Source organism: Dama dama, chromosome 13 (genome assembly GCF_033118175.1).
Source record: "Dama dama isolate Ldn47 chromosome 13, ASM3311817v1, whole genome shotgun sequence".
NCBI lineage: Eukaryota > Metazoa > Chordata > Mammalia > Artiodactyla > Cervidae > Dama > Dama dama.
In genome coordinates, this window is record NC_083693.1 from 24227366 (window position 1) to 24239569 (window position 12204).

Here is a 12204-nt window from a genome sequence, read left to right on the forward strand (position 1 = left end):
CCAGATCTTAGAGAATCCTGTTGGCAACAGGCACAAATACATATTTGAAAAGTTAATTAGTGAAAGATAGTCTTGTTTCCTTTTTATAGATTATTTCTTCAGGATGGACTTTCAAGAATAAGAGAGGTTATTGAGTCAGAGGGGATAAACATCCTGAAGTGCTTAATATATGTTGGTTTATTAAAATCTATTTCAATTCTTTTTCAACTATTATTATTTCAGATTTTGGCTTAGCCATCAAAATGGTGCCTCCAATGTTGTTTTATTTATTTATTTATTTTTGAACTTTTTCTTTTACTTAAAAAAATTATTTATTTATTTGGTCATGCCACTTAGCATGTGGGACCTTAGTCCCCTCACCAGGGTTCGAATGCATGTCCCCTGCATTGAAAGCATGAAGTCTTAACCACTGGACTGTCAGAGAACTCCCAATGTTGTTTTAATTTGCACAGTGGAATATACATAGAAGCATATTTTAATGGTTATGTTACTTGCCAGTTTCCCCCACTGGACACCTGAGAGTATCTTGATCTGCCTTGAATTCCAGGTGCCTGGCACAGACCATGGTATAAAACTGATGTTCAATGACATTAAGTCAATTAGTTGTTCAAGGTTTTTGATCACTTATGCTGTTTATTTTAATGTTTTGGAACATCTAGAAGAGAAAACAAGAGTAGTGGTTAAACCAAAAGTTCTAGACCCTGTTTCCTGTGTCTCTGGGACCAGATGTGTTAAAGTCTATAAAATGGAGATATTAATATCTCAAGTGTCTTAGAACTGTGGTGAGGATTACATGATGTAATATAAATGAACGATCGGTTCCGTGAAAGCACTTAACAAATATTACTTGCTTTAATCTGGGTCTATTCATTTATGAAATCTTCCTGTCTCTCTTATAAAACTGAATGGATATAATTATCCTCCAATAAAATAAGTAAATTTTTTAAAAAAGAAAGAAAATTAACCTTCCCTTTCAGCCAAAATGCAAGAAAGAAAATATTTTGTTTATGATTGCTTTGCTGGATTTTATAGTGGGGACCCGTTATGTTTGATTAAAAATAAGTACAAGGTAAGATCCAGAAATTTAGATTTTAACAAATCAAAAGTACAAAAAAAATTAATGGGATCTTAATGTGTTACAAATATTGATCTCTTGTTTTAACAAAATTAGTGCAAAATTTTGCATATTGTGCATGTTTAAATTTAAATTTTACTTTTTGTTATCAGATTAATGTATTTTTAACATTTTACATATTTAAAATGGTCATAATTTTGTTTAGTGACTTTTTTGAGATTCATGCTAACAGGGTCTTGATCTTTTCCCCAGTTACCTGCTTAACATTTTGTGGTATTTTATGTTCCCTGGTGGCTCAGTGGTTAAGAATATGCCTGCCAATTCAGGAGATCAAGGTTCGATCCCTGATCTGGGAAGATCCCCTGGAGAAGGAAATGACAGCCTACTCCATCCAGCATTATTGCCTGGACAGAGGAACCTAGTGGGCAATAGTCCATGGGGTCGCAAAGAGTCAGACATAACTTTGTGACTGAAAAACAACAACAAATGTTTTTAAAACTAAAATTTTAAATCCTTTTAGCCCTTTAATAAAGCCAGAATTAATTTTGTTGTATTGCATCCTGTATAAACCTACAAACTTACTCTTTCCTCCTTCAACTTGCTATCTCATCATTACTGATAATTCTTTCTCATTTATTTGATTTGAACATATTAAGTACATATGCATTGTTTCATATATTGATCAATTTCTGAAGATTTATATTTCAATTTTGGTGCCAGTGCCACACTGCTGAATAGGTTTTATAACATATTCTATTATCAGTAAGCTAGGGCCTATATGGGCTTCCCAGGTGGCACTTGAACCCACCTGCCAATGCAATATGCCTAAGAGTTGCGGGTTCAGTTCCTGGGCTGGGAATACCCCTTGGAGAAGGAAATAGCAACCCACTCCAGTATTCCTGCCTAGAGAATCTCATGGACAGAGGAGCCTGGTGGGCTACAGTCCACAGGGTCGCAAAGAGTCGGACACGACTGAAGTGACTTAGCACACATGCACGCTGAGCCTATACATCTCCTTTCCAGTTCATAACATTACAATGATCTTATTTTGAGCCATCATTCGAAAATATAGCTCACCAATTTTAAATAAACTTGGTTGGAATTTTATTGGAATTGTTTCAAACATATGGATTAACATGCTCTGCTTATTTAAAAAGCATGACTCTTCACTTTTAGAAATGATTGAATTTCTCCCAACAAGACTTGGTTATGTTTTTAATGCACATGTCATTTTTCTTCAAGTTTTCCTATAAGTGTTTTACTGCATTGAATTTGTGATAGCTCGTTTGTCATCATTTTCTGGTTGACTTTCATATACACATGATCATGTGTCAATTTCTGAGCATTTCTTTTGTGTCTGGCCATCTTAATAAATGCTTATTTGTAATTTTAGAATATTATTATATTTTATGTATATAATTATGCATCCATAAGTAATGACACCTTTGCCATTTTTCCAGGGGGGATTTATGGTTTAATGATTATTATTACTGTTTAGTGGCTACAGAGTTTCAGTTTTGCAAGATGAAAAAGTTCTGGAAATGCAAGGTGGTGATGGTTGTACAACAATGTACATGTATTTAATGCCACTGAACTGGACATTTTTTAAGTAGTAAATTTTATGTTACGTGTATTTTGCCACAATTAAACATAAATAAGTAAACAATAAGATATGTGTGTGTGTGTGTGTTAAGTCGCTTCAGTTGTGTCTGACTCTTTGCGACCCTATGGACTGTAGCCCGCCAGGCTCTTCTGTCATGGGATTCTCCAGTTAAGAACACTGGAGTGGACTGCCATGCCCTCCTTCAGGGAATCCTCCCAACCCAGGGATTGAAACCATATCTGTCTCATCTCCTGCATTGGCAGGCAAGTTCTTTACCAGAAGCACCACCTGGGAAGCCCAGGAAACAATAATATATGTGAATTAAAAAAAAAAACAAAACACTGAATTTAAGGTGATATTTCTCTTGATCCATGCTGATTTTAATATATATTTGGGTTATAAATAGTAACTTTATTACAAAAGAGTCTCATTTCTAAGTTCTTTGTTTGGAATGGATGTTAAATGCTGGCTATTGACTTTTCTGTGTTCTCTAATTGATAAGTCATATTCTGATAGTAGATTTTCTTAGGCACATTTGCAATCACCAAACATTTATTGAAAACCTGGTAAGTACCAGTCACTCTTCTGGAAGCTTTATTTACTCTGAAAATAGCTGATGAATTCTGCATGTTGAAACTGAGACTCAAGCAGCCAGTCATGCCCCAAGCCACAGAGTAGAAACTGTTGGAGCCAGGATTCCATTCTTCTAACAGAGCAAGTTTCATTTTATTTCACCAGCAGCAGCGTTACCCTGCTCATAGAAGTGACACCTTGGTCAACAGGGTGTTTTAAACATTTTTTGAGCCAACATTTAAAAACTTGGAGAATTGTCACAGCCATCCAAAACAGGCTCCCCTCTTTAGCAGTTGGTGGGTTTTCTGCACAGCCCACTCCTGTGGGTTGCCAGTCGGGCCCCTTGGATGAAGAGCTTGCCTCCAGCACTCTGCAGTTTCAGCCACTCTCTCTACCCAGTGAGGATTGGGGTCAGCAGCCACTTGCCACCTGCTCACAATGGTGCTTTCTTGACTGTAGAGGAGTTTATCCCTGAAAATAGGCCCTTATGAAAAATAAAAGTTACACTTGGAGGGATGATGAAAGAGAGTATATGTTTCTTGTGAAAATGACGTTTATACCCCTGCATTTGGTGTGAAAGTCACTCCACCCCTGATAGATTTAGAAATGCTGCAGGTTATAAATAGCCTACCTGATTCTCATAGGGTTCTTTTTCTATGAATAATCAAATTTTATTTCTACTGTAGTATTTGATAAAATCATTGTGTCGCCAAGGGTTGAATTATAACGGCAATTGATTCAGTGGGCATAAAAGTGTCTTGTGATCTATAGTTTCAGACTGGCAATAACAACATTATTTTTCCTTCAGGAGTAAAAAGACTAAAGGTATTTTTAGAGCTGTAAAAGAACAGCTATAAAAATCTGACATCACTGAGTGATCAGATTTGATCATAGAAGCTGATTTGTGGAAGTGACACCTTTCCCCTTTTTTGTTCCTAACATTACTATTATTGGCACAAAGACACTCTGACATTATTCTCTCCACCATTATTGCCCGATGAACAAAGTTCAAAGCCACCTAAACTGAATTATCTTATAGCTAGCCCAGTGGTTTCCCCCAGCCTGAGTTGCTGTTTCCAAATCCTAATTATAACACTATGAATACAGCTCCCAGGAATTCCAATCACTCTACCCAACCGATCAACCAAGTTAATAACAAGTAGCATTATTCTTGCCTGGAAATAGCCATGGACGGAGGAGCCTGGTGGGCTACAGTCCACAGAGTCTCAGAGTCAGACACGAATGATCATGCACGCCTACCTACATAAATATACAGTGTTATGAAGTCCCATTTATAGAAGTAATACATGCTTTAAAATTTTTTTCTAAATACTCTCCAATGAGATTATTTGTATTGACAAAGGAAAGAGGAAGGAAAGAAGGTGGGGTGAGAAGGAGAGAGGAGGGAAGGGAGGGAGGGAGGGAGAGAGGGCTAGAGAGAGAGAGCGAGGATGGAAGGAAGGAAGGAAGCAAGCCTCTGTATAAGTTTGCTAGGGCCAAAACAATACCACGGATCGCTGGCTTAAACAACAGAAATTAATTTCCTCAGTTTCGGAGGCTAGAAATCTGTGATCAAGGTGTCAGTAGGGTTGGTTCTCTTTTGGGCCATAAGGGAAGACCCTATTCCAGGCTTGCACACGAAGGTCACTTCCCTCTGCCTTCACATGGTCTTTCCTGTTGTGTGTGTGTGTCCTAATCCCCTCTTCTTATAAAGACATCATACTGGATTAGGGCCCACCCTAAGAACCTCAGTTTTATTTGATTATCTCTTAATGACTCTATCTCCCAATAAAGTGACATTCTCAGGAAGATATTACAGGTTAGAGCTTTAATATATCAATTTGGGAGTACATAGTTCACCCCCATTAACAGTACCTGCCCTTCCATCAACTTACAGCGGGAATTAGGAAAACTTTGAAGTATAAAAAGAAAGAAATCATCCATTCACACCCACAGTGAACCACTCTCAATATTTTAACTTTTTTCTTTCCAGTTTCATTTGTCAAAATGTATTGTTTTGTTTTTCTTTCATGGCTAAAATCATACTGTATACACAATTTTGATTCCTATCTTAATCAAGTAATCTTATAAAATAGGCAGTTTGCAGGTTTTACACATTTAAAATTTTGATGTTATTTTTTCTAAGTTTGGGGATCACAGTGAAATTTGCCTTATAAAAACACTTTTAAAATCTGATCCTATTTTTTGAACTGCTATAATTTTGTAGTTTAGTTTGAAATCTAAAAGCATGATACCTTTTGTTCAAGATTGTTTTGACTCTTAAGGACCTTTTGTGATTCCAAACAAATTTTAGAATTACTTGGTCTAGTTCTGTGAAATATCCCATAGGAATTTTGATAGGGATTACATTGAATCTGTAAATTGCTTTGGGTAATGACACATTTAACATTAATTCTTTCAAACCATGAACATGGAATATCTTTCCATTTTTTGAGTCATCTTCAACTTATTTCATCAGTGTTTAAACAGTTTTCAGTGTACTTGTCTTTCATCTCCTTGGTTAAATTTATTCCTAGGTATTTTATTCTTTTGATTTTGTTGTAAACAGTTTGTTTTCTTAAATTATCTTTCTGATAGTGTGTAGAAATACCACAGATTGATTTTGTATCCTGCAACTTTACTGAATTCTTCCATTAGCGCTAAGAGGTTTGTGTGTGTATGAGTGTGGGGGTTTGTGTGTGTGTGCATGCATGTCTGTGTAGTCTTCAGAATTCTTAATACTGAACATATATTAATACTGAACTCCATATATTACTTAATACTGAACTCCACTCTGTTGGGAGTTTTTTTTTTTTTATCATAACTGGATGTTGAATTTTGTCAAATGCCATTTCTGCATTTATTGAGGTAATCATGTGATTTTTATCTTCCATTTTGTTGTATCATGTTGATTGATATGTGGATGATGAACCATCCTTCCAACCCTGAAGTAAATCCTGCTTGATTATGGTAGATGATCCTTTTAATGTATGGTTGGGTTAGGCTTGCTGATATTTTGTTGAGGATTTTTGCAGCTATGTTCATCAAGAATATTGATCTGTAATTTTCTTTTTTGTGGTATTGAGAGCTGACTTTGGTATCAGGGCAATACCGGTTTTGTATGTTTGGAAGGTTTTCCTTCTCTGCAATTTTTGGAAAAGTTTAAGAATAAAGATCAAATCTTTTAATGTTTTGTAGAGTTTGCCAGTGAAAGCATCTGGTCCTGGGCTTTTATTTTGGGGGAAATTTTCAATCTCCTTACTAGTAATTTCTACACTATGGTTTTCTATGTCTTCATAATTCAGTCTTGGATAATTGTATGTTTCTCATAATTTATCCATGAATGTCTGAAACAATTTAAAACTGAGATTCTGGGTTTTTTTTGAATTGGTAACCTGTAATATTTTTGTCAATTTGTTTTTTGGTCATATTCTGCCCAGGCTTTTTATTTCACTCATGCATATTGGTATTTATGGTTTTTTAATAGGATATAGAATTTATTGTTTTTCAAATTTAATATATGTTAAAATATATTACTATATATATTAAAATAATTTACTATATATTAGTCTAGTATTTCTATGAGATTAATCTTTTTATATTAGTTGTTTACACTTTCTCATTTTAAATGTTTTATTCATTATCATTATTTTCTCTACTTTTTCATTGTTAGATATACCAAAAATTCATTTATTTTAATAGGGTTTTCAAATTCATCATAATATTTGTTCAGCATTTCCAAAGTTTTTGTAAATTTGTCAAAATTTGTTTCTTCTTTTATCTTGTTTCAATTTTTCTTGAAATGCTTATCCTTTTATAATTTGAAAATCCTAACCAAACTCACATATTATTATTTTTAATAATAGTAATAAGTATTATTATTTCTAAATAATTTATCTTAAGAGCTATATTGTCAACTACTCATGATTTATATAGAAGAATGCAGCAATTTTACTTCTTATTGATATTAAATATTCTGTCCTCATATTCCTAACTAAGTCCTTCAGCAGCAAATCATGCAGAGAGTGGGATTGTCCTTTTTTCCTTGAGATTGTTTTGAGCTAATTCTTGAGAAAGTTACCCAGCAATAGGCTAGTATTTTGAGATGCATTAGTGGACTGCTACAAAGGAGTCACAGATAACTCCTACATACCTGCAGAGGTGCCATTCACAATGGAAAACTTTGGGGAGGATGGAAGCTTTATGAATGATACCCCGTGAACTTGTGCTGTGTACAACCTGCAAGGAAGTATTTAAGGTTGGTTTATGCTTTTTACCTCAGTAATTTCAGCCCCAGAATTTTATCTTGAGAAATAATTCTGCAGAGAAGGAAAATGTGTTCATTCTTATCCAGGATAGTAAAACTGGGGGCAGCTACTGTATGCTACTTTTTAGTATCCACAATTAGAAATGATCATAAATGTTATAAATTTATGCATTACATATGTCAAATATGTGAGCTGTCACAAACTTATTAATAATAATTATGAAAAAAATCCAAGCAAATAGCTCAACTACAAAGCGAAGAATCATAAAGTATCACATACTTTCTGATTTTAACATTTTATGTCAATGTTTATTCACATGACCAAAACAAAGACATATTAAAAAATGTAAAAAGTTACAGATTGTTTTCTTTTGTAAGAGTAGTATCAAATGTTATAGTTGCATATAATCTTGAATGCAAGCAAAAGAAAAGAGCTATGGCTCTCAGAAAAGTAATATTTGGTGCTTTAAAAGTCAGAGCATTTTTCTTTAGAAGGAAACGTACTTTTGTCAAAGGGCATTTCAAGCACAATGAGAGTTCCAGCCTAGTGTCCCCTCGGTGACTCATTGTGGAGTAAGTGGCTCTGTTCCCCTTTGTCACAGGTTGCTCTGGCCTCTTCCTGTCACTCTGAATCTTGGTACTGTTAAAAATTTTCCAAGATCCAAAATGTGAAGCCTCCTCAACCAGCTGACCAAAATCCGCAAGTGTGGAGGCAGTCTTTTTCCTACCAGCGGTGGGAAGGCTGGTTTCTTCACACTGTGGGGCAGAAATTGGCAGCAGGGGTCTTCAATCATCTCCACAGCACCTCATTGGTCTGGCACCTCTTCCTAAAGTGCAGCAGGAAAATTGCTCAGCTGTCAATCCATACTTGAGGACATGCTGGGTTTTTTGAAGAATTTCCCTCAAAAACCTGCCTAATTTATGATAAAGCTGTTGGCTGCCTTCGACCTCAGTTAGAGCATTAAAACAATGTCATCACGTTATTCAGCTTCAGGCAGATGTTGTTTGAGATTAGTCTTGTCTTATTTTAAGAATCCAGGTTATGTGGATGATAGCATATTCTGAATTATAGCGTTAGACAATTACAAAGCAGATTTTCCCTATAAGATCTGGGTAGATTCTCATCCTGATCCCAAGAACAGTACCCTTGTAAAAGCTAGTCCCCTGAAAAAAAAGAGAATTCTACGTATAAGAATACAAGATTTTTTAAGGAGTCTTTAATAGAGAACAAATGAATCTATACCAAGGAAGAAAGTGGGAGTGGGATAAATTGAGAGATTGGGGTTGATATCTATCTATATATTTATCTATCTATATATTTATCTATCTATATATATACAAACATATATATATATATGAAATAGATAACTATTGAGAACCTACTCTATAGCACAAGGAACTCTAATTAATCCTCTGTAATGACCAATATGGAGAAAGAATCTAAAAATGTGGAGATATAGGTATCAGTTCTCAGTCATGTCTGACTCTTTATGATCCCATGAACTGCAGCACGCCAGGCCTCCCTGTCTATCACCAACTCCTGGAGCTTACTCAAACTCATGCCCATCGAGTTGGTGGTGATATCCAACCATCTCATCCTCTCCTCCTGCCTTCAGACTTTCCCAGTGTCAGGGTCTTTTCAAATGAGCTGGTTCTTCACATCAGGTGGCCAAAGTATTGGAGTTTCAGCTTCAGCATCAGTCCTTCCAATGAATATTCAGGACTGATTTCATATAGGATTGACTGGTTTGATTTCCTTGTAGTCCAACAGACTCTCAAGAGTCTTCTCCAGTACCACAATTCAAAAACATCAATTCTTTGATGCTCAGCTTTCTTTATGGTCCAACTCTCACATCCGTACATGACTACTGGAAAAATCATAGCTTTGACTAGACAGACCTTTCTTGGTAAAGCAATGTCTCTGCTTTCTAATATGTTGTCTAGGTTGGTCATAGCTTTCCTTCCCAGGAGTAAGTGTCTTTTAATTTCATGGCTAGAGTCACCATCTGCAGTGATTTTGGAGCCCAAGAAAATAAAGTCTCTCACTGTTTCCATTGTTTCCCCATCTATTTGCCATGAAGTGAGGGGACCAGATGCTATGATCTTAGTTTTCTGATTGTTGAGTTTTAAGCCAACTTTTTCACTGTCTTCTTTCACTTTCATCAAGAGGCTCTTTAGTTCTTCTTCACTTTCTGCCATAAGGGTGGTATCATCTGCATATCTGAGGTTATTGACATTTCTCCCAGCAATCTTGATTCCAGCTTGTGCTTCATCCAGCCCGGCATTTCTCATGATGTACTCTGCATATAAGTTAAATAAGCAGGGTGACAATATACGGCCTTGATGTACTCCTTTCCTGATTTGGAACCAGTCTGTTGTGCCTTGTCCAGTTCTAACTGTTGCTTCCTGACCTGCATATAGGTTTCTCAGGAGGCAGGTCAGGTGGCCTGGTATTCCCATCTCTTTAAGAATTTTTCACAGTTTGTTGTGAGCCACACAGTCAGAGGCATTGGCATAGTCAATAAAGCAAAATTATATGCTTTTTTTAAACTTTCTTGCTTTTTTGATGATCCATCGAATGCTGGCAATTTGATTTCTGGTTCCTCTGTCTTTTCTAAATCCAGCTTGAGCATCTGAGAGTTCATAGTTTACGTACTGTTGAAGCCTGGCCTGGAGAATTTTGAGCATTACTTTGCTACCGTGTGAGATGAGTGCAATTGTGCGATAGTTTGAATATTCTTTGGCCTTGCCTTTCTTTGAGATTGGAATGAAAACTGACCTTTTCCAGTTCTGTGGTCACTGCTGAGTTTTCCAAATTTGTTGGCGTGTTGAGGGCAGCACTTTCACAGCATCATCTTTTAGGATTTGAAATAGCTCATCTGGAATTCCATCACCTCCACTAGCTTTGTTCATAGTGATGCTTCTTAAGGCCCACTTGACTTTGCATTCCAGGAAGTCTGACTCTAAGTAAGTGATCACACCATCATGGTTATCTGGGTCATGAAGATCTTTTTTTAGTATAGTTCTTCTGTGTATTCTTGCCATATACATATAGCTGATTTGGGGCTTCCCAGTTAGTGCTAGTGATAAATAACCCACCTGCCAATGCAGGAGACATAAGAGACATGGGTTTGATCCCTGGGTCTGGAAGATCTCCTGCAGGAGGGGAGGCAAACCCACTCCAGTATGCTCGCCTGGAGAATCCCATCAACAGAGAAGCCTGGCAGATCACAAACAGCCGGACAAGACTGAAGAGACTTAGCTTGCATGCACACATAGCTGTACATGTAGAAACTAACACAACATTGCAAAACAATTACACTCCAATAAAAAACAATTTTAAAGTCTTTAATCTCTGCTACAGTATAGACATTGGTGACAGTTAAGATTGGAACATTTGAAGAAAAGATGTAAGCATTTGATTCTAGGCGAATTTATTCCTCTGAACAATAAACACCACAAATGATAAATGATAAATGTGACATCTGGACTCCACTAAAATCCCAAACCCTATTATTTAGAACCAATTGGGTGCTCTGTGGATGTTGCTTTCATGTAAACTCAGAAAATAATCACTTAAAGAAATAATCAGTTTTTCAATTTATGAATTTGATGTAGTTGGTTGCCTCATGTAGCTTTGGAGTCCTCTCTCATCTATGGTTTTTTTAATCAATTTTATACTTAATATATGTTACTAAAATGGAAAAAATTGGTCAAATATCTTAAATCTATGTGGATAATGCTTTCATAAGTTTCTTGAAGCTTTGAATCATTTTTTTTTCCCCTTTCATTTCCACTGCTCTATGTCTAGTCCTCATGTCTTGACTCAATGGGGCTAGAGATATCCAGGAATTAGGAGGAACAAAAGATGACAGATTTCTTACCTGAGGTTTTAACACCTGAATCAGAAAGGTGGCTTTCAGGAGTAGAATCTCACGGGCTTATCAGTCAGAACCAGGGAGAGAGTCTAGACTCAGGTCAGTAATCTACGTGAACCAACCAGTGTGAACAGAAAAATAAGATGAAGTTGGGGGTGAGGAAATTTCAAAGATCAGTGTTAGCTAAGAGAGTCTAAAGTGTGCCTAAGGCACACTTTCCTAAGGCAAAGTGTAAGTGGTTCCCCTGTCCTTAGGTGGCTTGTCTGTCAATGCAAGAGATACAACAGATGCAGGTTCAATCCCTGGGTCTGGAAGATCCCCTGGAATAGGAAATAGCACCCCACTCCATTATTCTTGCCTGGAAAATCCCATGGACAGAGGGGCCTGGCAGGCTACAGTCCATGGGGCCATAAAGATTTGGACACAACTGAGCACACACACACACATGGATATGCAATGAACCTTAAAAGGAGGAGCTGCAGAGAGGTCAGGTCAGTTCAGTTCAGTTGCTCTCTCGTGTCTGACTCTTTGTGACCCCATGAACTGCAGCATGCCAGGCCTCCCTGTCCATCACCAACTCCCAGAGCTTACTGAAACTCATGTCCATAAAGTCGGTGGTGATGCCATCCAACCATCTCATCCTCTGTCACCCCTTCTCCTCCTGCCTTCAATCTTTCCCCCGGCATTAGGGTCTTTTCAAATGACTCTTTGCATCAGGTGGCCAAAGTATTGGAGTTTCAGCCTCAGCATCAGTTCTTCCATTGAATATTCAGGACTGATTTCCTTTAGGGTGGACTGGTTGGATCTC